This window comes from Periophthalmus magnuspinnatus, unplaced genomic scaffold, assembly GCF_009829125.3.
Source record: "Periophthalmus magnuspinnatus isolate fPerMag1 unplaced genomic scaffold, fPerMag1.2.pri scaffold_162_arrow_ctg1, whole genome shotgun sequence".
NCBI classification, from domain to species: Eukaryota; Metazoa; Chordata; class Actinopteri; order Gobiiformes; family Gobiidae; genus Periophthalmus; species Periophthalmus magnuspinnatus.
In genome coordinates this window covers 27,599-34,885 of record NW_022986716.1, presented here as the reverse complement: position 1 = coordinate 34,885, position 7,287 = coordinate 27,599, and the positions used below count along the sequence as shown (strand labels likewise).

The 7,287-nt window shown below is 37.5% G+C and overlaps 1 long non-coding RNA gene across 1 annotated transcript; it reads left to right on the top strand.

Annotated features, from left to right (window-relative positions):
* Positions 1-1,419: 1,419 nt before the first annotated feature.
* LOC129457417 (uncharacterized) lies at positions 1,420-2,447 on the top strand. Its single transcript, XR_008649247.1, has 2 exons — positions 1,420-1,449; positions 2,371-2,447. It is a non-coding gene; the product is annotated as an uncharacterized LOC129457417 (long non-coding RNA).
* Positions 2,448-7,287: the final 4,840 nt, after the last annotated feature.

The window sequence follows — 7,287 nt, the reverse complement described above, 5'->3', positions numbered from 1 at the left end:
TCCATAGCAAAAGACGAAGTTTAAATCTGTCAAATGGACAAATCGTTGTTGAAGTTTTGCTGCTCATCCAAGCCTTCTTCTTCAGTTCTGGTCAGATTGCTGGTGGATACTGCCTTATATCTATCTGAAGGGAGGGGCTAAATGGGTCTGAGAATGGAGTCATATGATTCCATCCTCAGATGCAAAGCAAACAAAATAAATAGATATTAACCATGAACCAGGTCGACATCTGCAATCTGAGAAACTCCAAATCCCACCATAGAATTGAATAAAATGACCTGTCTCCTGCACAATGTTAAGATTATGGACTGGTGTGAGGTTGCATAAATCCAACCTTATTGTGCTTTTGTTTTCCAGGATGTTGAACTGGGTGGTGAAAGTGGTGCCACAGCCTCCGGACCTGCCCAAAAACCAGGAGGCACCCACTGCTGCCCCAACCCCTGCCCCACCAGTATGTGTTGAGAATACATGGACTATGTCATATTAAGCATGGACTAGATTCACTACTGTTATGGTGCTTAATAACTTATAGATACTAAGGGGGTGGAGATTTTTCAGTATTCGTAGATATATACCTCCGATGAAAACCGAATGACCTGGTCATTCATTGATTTTCCTGTACAAGACCCCGGCCACAAGCCTACTTCACCCATGCTCCTGCATGACAATTTTCTATAAATGTCTATACTTGATACAAAGCAATACACTGCAACTTCACAAACCTGATGTGATGTGGAGTAGTTTCATTAGTGGGATGCATGCCGATTGCAATGTGATAGCACTCTGAAGTGGCTTAGTGCAGACTAATATTAAAATACATTTATTACACAAAATTGATGAACTTTCAGCTATGTTATAATGTCAAAAACATGCCTGGAGTTGTGTTTTGTTTCATTCACACATGTTTGAGTAACCCTTTATTATTAGTCTGTCTATACCTCCAAAGCTCCAAATGCTCCATTCTACCTTGTGATGTCATGTAGTGGTAGTTTTCAAGTTACCAGCTACCTTTTGCCTTTAGTTTAGTAGAGACTGGCAATTCTAAGTCTGAAATCATCCAAGTGATTCTAGTGAAGGTGTATGGAGTGGAACACTTCCTGTTTTACTACATGACATCACAAGGTGAAACAGTGTTTTCTGTTTGAGAGAAGAACTAAATATGCAGGGTTTGTGTGTTAAACATGTGTGAAGGACACAAAACACAAATTCCAAGTATGTTTGTGAAGAGGAACAGACATTATAACAGAGATCAAAAAATAGAGTAACATGGGCCGTTTAACTATTGATATTTCTTCAACAGGAGAAAAAAGTGACATTCAAAGAAGAAGGTATGAAACGCATGAGGGTAGTCATTTGAGGGTAGTCATTCATTATTTTAATGGTCTCTTTCCTTTGAGCAGTTCCAAACACAAACAAAAGCAATGATGTCCCAGCAGCTGAAGGAAGCAGGTCAGTAACAAGATCATATTCAGTGGTGGAATATAATGAAGTAAAAGTAGTAATATATATATATATATATATATATATATATATATATATATATATATATATATATATATATATATATATATATATATATATATATATATATATATATATATATATATACTATACTATACTACAAATTGTAGGTATCTCTGCTTTACTTAAGTCAATTGGATACTTTTTACTACATTACATTTGAAAGCAGGTATTTGCACTTTCTACTCCACTATTTTTCATGACTGTCTGAGAGCTGCTGAAAAGGCTGAAAGTTTATTTTGAACACGTTCGTAGTTTGTACAAATATAAATATACAAATTTAAAAAATTAAAAACAGCTAGAAAAAATGTATTCCCTTGAACGAAATTCAGCAAAAATCAAAATCACAACGTTTGAAGCTTTATTAGACCTCAAATTGCACAAAATACTTACCATACTTTTTACACCTTATGTACATTTTTAAATGGCTACGGTAATATTTTACTTAGATAGATTTTTGTTCTACCACTGATCATGTTGAGATTGAGATTCAAAAATGTGCAAGTCAGATGGGTGACACTGAGGTATTTATATCACTCAACATTTGTACTGAGCTCTGTTCTCAAAGGAACTGAGAGATTTTGATTTAAAATTCCAGAAACATGACCTGTCTGTGTCCCAGAAACAAGGTCAACATGTTCAAATCAAACAGAGCTTTTATTGATAACAAAAACATTGAAAGGATTTAACAGGGTTTAAGCAAGTACAGACGAGTATGCATTTGCTGTTTAAGGGATGTGCTTTATTTGTTTGTGAATTTTAAGTTTTCAGATTTACTCAAGAAGTCCCTAGACACTGTAGTGAAACTTGAGATCAAATAAATATACTTAATATTATATGTTTTCTCAGGCCTGGCACAGCTGTACTGTCTTGGATCAGTAACGCCATGCCTCAACCTGTGAATGCTAACAACTCTGCCAACAAGGTCAGACCATTTTTATATATGTTATAATTAATATCATGATTACCTTTTTGAATTGAAGCAATACCGTTTTGTCTGATTTATTTTTGTAATAACAGGAAAACAGCCCACCACCAAGGTAACTATTATGACTTGTCCTTGCTGTAGTGAGTGTGATTGATTCGTTGAGGTTGTTATACTTCTGCTTGTATGTGTTGTTGTGTACTTGGGCAAGACCATGGATCTATAATAATAACTGCATTGAGGGTGAGTCCCTCTGTCTCAGGGTGAGATCAACTAGTGGCCACACCAGGTACTGCAGTTTGTAGGAACTTTTTGGCCCATAAATAATTCTCACATAGAGCACAATGCATTTTTTAGGAATTCAAACTGCCCGTGTTCTGACAGGGCCCCCAGCTTTCACAAAGGGTTGATTTAGCAGGATTCTTCTGCTTTCACAACATGAACTTTAAAAAAATTTAAATCCTAAAAGTGTATAAAAGTTAGCTTTGTAAGATTTAGCCTAGTCCTGCTCTGAGGCCACAACAGCATTGCTATCACTCTGACTGGTCAGAACTGATCACATAGTACATGTTTCTGATGTCACATGGGTGGGAGGAGCTAGCCCATATTTAGGAAGTAATATGGAAGAGAAAATTATTTTTGGGCCCATGTGCCAATGACCTCAGGCCACTGAAAACAACACAACTCCATCTTGGGTTCACCTTCCAGATTTTATTATACTTCCATAGGCAAGACAATTAACCCTTGACACTTGTATGGTATTTAGAACTAAGATATGTAGAAATTGGATTAGTGACAAACCGTCTGTGTTTTTTTTCCTGTGAATAGTAATAACCCTGAGGACGAGTGAGTAATAAGACCAAACTGCTGCTTTATAGTGTGCTGCTGCAGAAAAATCTATAAATTTTCCTCTGCTACTGATACACTGCCTGGCCAAAAAAAGTCACCACCAATAAAAAAGGTCACTCTAACCATTCGTTGGACTGCCTTTAGCTTTGATTACGGCACACAGCCGCTGTGGCATTGCTTCAATAGGCTTCTGCGATGTCACAAGATTTATTTCCATTGTTTGATTGTGTCTAATCCTTATAAAGTTTGTAGCCACATTACAAACATTTTTCTGCTGGAGAGTCCACCACCTGCTTGTTTCCATGCTGATGGTGTAGTTGCTTTGCCTAGAATGTTCCACAGTATGGCATTAAACTGAGAAAACAAAAGAAATTAGTTTTATTATATTAATATTTTACTTATTTTTTCATGGAATTTAAAATTATTTAAGTTAATTAAAGGTAACATGTTGATCTAGATATGTTATGTGTTACAGTTAATACCCCATAGAAGCAAAATACCTCCTCTTTGAAAATCTTTGCTTTGTCCCTAACCACACATTCCTCTTCATATGAGTCTATAAGTTTAAGTATGCTTGTCTAATTAACTAAGAAAATGACAGATAGTGATCAGTTTTGCTTAAGCTTATTCACAAAGCTCTTCAAAGTTGTACAATACTGGAGTCAGTTAGCCTCCACTTTCTAAACATATATGTAATGTATTGTAATTCTAATGTATTTTTTGTGTTTTTAAAGTACATATTTTTCTCCTCCAGCACAGGGATGATAGCCTGGATCTCACAGGGTTTTGACAAAGTTGTTCCTCATCCAGAACTGAAAAATAAAGAGTCTCCTCTACCAGAGAAGCCAGTGGAGGTTAGACCAGCCACTGCACCAGGTAAAAAATCAAATAATATCTGAATATTAAAAAAAAAAGAAAGAAAAAAAATAGTTTGCCTTCTCCACTTTTTCACAAATTACACAATTCGTTTGCAAACATTTGCTATTATAATTGTGAACTAATTGACTTTGGGTAACACTATAATAACTGTACTATTTACAGTTTTAATAAAGCATGAAGAAATATTTAAAATATAGTGAACCAATAGTTTATTAAGAGTGACACAGGCTTAGTAATGACCCGCTGAAAGCCAGGCTCAAGACCAGAGGTGACAGAGCCTTTTCTGTGGCAGTGCTATGAAACAGCGCACTCAGCCTATCACATCCTCTCAGTCTTTAACACAGTTTAGGACTAGACTGAAAACCCACCTCTTCTCCCTGGCATTTAATACTAGTTAGACAGGACATCTTGGTGTTTTATTGTTCTTTTCCTATGTATCATGTTATCTGTATATTTGTTTTTTGTTGACTTTTTTGAAGCACTATATAGATAGATAGATAGATAGATAGATAGATAGATAGATAGATAGATAGATAGATAGATAGATAGATAGATAGATAGATAGATAGATAGATAGATAGATAGATAGATAGATAGATAGATAGATAGATAGATAGATAGATAGATAGATAGATAGATAGATAGATAGATAGATAGATAGATAGATAGATAGATAGATAGATAGATAGATAGATAGATAGATAGATAGATAGATAGATAGATAGATAGATAGATAGATAGATAGATAGATAGATAGATACTTTATTAATCCCCAGACCAGAGAAATTCATTTGTCCAGCAGCAAAAACAGAGACATAACATAAATTGCACACAGGTATAAAATCACAAACAGTACAAGGATAATAAAGTGCACCCGATTAACAAGAGCTGTTATACAGTCTTATAGCAGCAGGAATGATCGATCTCCTGAACCTCTCAGTTCTACAGCACAGCGAGAGAAGCCTGGTACTGTGGCTGCTTCTCTGAGCTGACACAGTCTCGTGCAGCGGGTGTCTGCTGTTGTTGAGGATGGTCTGCATCAGACTCCTCATCCTCTTCTCCACCAGCTCCCCAACAGAGTCCACCCTCCCACCCATCACCGACACAAACTTTCTGATTAGCTTATCAAGCCTGTTATGGTCCCGCACAGTAATGCTGTTTCCCCAGCACACCACTCCAAAAAACACAGCACTGGCTACAACAGAATGGTAAAAAATATGCAGAAATTCATTACAGACATCAAAAGATTTAAGCTTCCTAAGAGAGAAGAGTCTGCTTTGTCCTGTTTTGTAAGCTGCAGTTGTGTGCGCTGACCAGTCCAGTTTGTTGTCAAGATGAACTCCAAGATATTTATAAGACTGGACAACCTCAATGCTCTCACCAGCAATTACAACTGGATGTGAGGTATTTTCTAACAGTGCAGCGCTACATCAAACTAGTATCTTCATTTATTAACACGAACTCATGAAAATTTTGTGCACGTCTCAGGGCTCTCTTCTGTCCTTTCCTGAGAGTTCATTGCTTCATTGTTCACGTCACCTGTGTGGATCACTAAACTCTTCTGACTTTATGTTTCAGTCTCTTGGTCTTTGACACAATAGAAATGAACATTCTTACATTATTCTTATTGCAGTAATAATTTCTAATGATAATAATGTCTTCTTATTGTGTAATAGGAATGCAATAACTGCACATTCCTTTATTCCATGTAACTCCCCTCCTTTTTAATCCTCAAACACACAGTACAGATCTTTATTCAGATTTAACAGTTTCATGTCGCACTGTTGTAGATGAGGTAAACCAGTACGAACATTTGAACGTGTATTGCGCAGCGGACTCCATTTTCTTCTCTTTTTTGCGTAGTTGCGGTGCATGATGGGATATAGAAGTGCGCGAAGTGTGTTCCACTCCATGGAAACGGTGGAAAGGGAAGGGCAGGTTTGTCGGGTGCATTCAGTAGGGTGCGTTGAAATGGGACAGCCCTTGTTGCGCCGGAAATTACGTAACTGCCCTTTACGTAACGCACACTTCGAATGGTGATTCTAAGGTCAATTTGGCCAATTGAGACACGGCAAAGGTCTTAAACTGACCGCTACAAGCTCCACATCACGACAGCAGATCTTCTCCTTTACTGTAATGTGTCCGGAATGACACCATTTGTTGTTCACAAGCAGCACAAGCCCACCCCCCTTGGCTTTTCCACACAGTTTTGCATCTCTGTCAGCACATACCATAGTGAAGCCGGTTATGCTAACAGTGGTGTCAGGGATGTCATCATTGAGCCACGACTCCGTGAAGAAAAACAAGCTACACTCCCGGTAGATCCGCTCGTTTTTCATCAGACCATCCAGCTCTTCACATTTATTAGGAAGCGAGTTGACGTTCCCCATTATGATCAATGGTACAAATGGCTTGTATCTCCACCTCTTAGCCTTTAGCTTCACTCCGGCTCGGCAACCACGGAAAGCCTTTTTAAATTCAGGCGGAATCGGATGTATAATCCCACTTGATTTACATCACAGATGTAAAAGCTCATCCCTTGTGTACTTAAACAGGCACATACTCCAAGAAAAACACACATAGAAGACAGGAGCTGCTCAGACTTGCTGCCACCACGTCGGTGCACAGAATCTGTGGTCAGCTCAAGTTAGTTTAAATGTGCTATAAATAAACTTTAATGGAATGGATAGCCTTACCAGACCAGAGTATTTAATGTCCCAAAAAATGTAAAAGACGACATATGTTTATTTGAAATCAGCATGTCCTTTGTGAAAGTGATTTGTCGTCTATATAAGTGATCGCTTATTGACCATGTTATTGTGTTTAGCTGCACCAGTAACTGTGGAAGTTAAGCCAAGCCCTGAAGAAAAAGCTGAGAACCATACAAGGTAGAACATTGCACTTGTTTATTTTATGACTTTAATTAAAAAATTAATAGCTGGCTTAGTAAGACACCTTATAGGAGGGGGCTTTGATTTACCTCATGCCCTCAACATTTGACACAACAAACACTCCAGATAAGTTAAAGCTATGTAAATAGACAAACTAAAATGGTAAATGGTAATTGGTCACATTTTTATATACTGCTTTTCCACCTTCAAGGCACTTGAGGC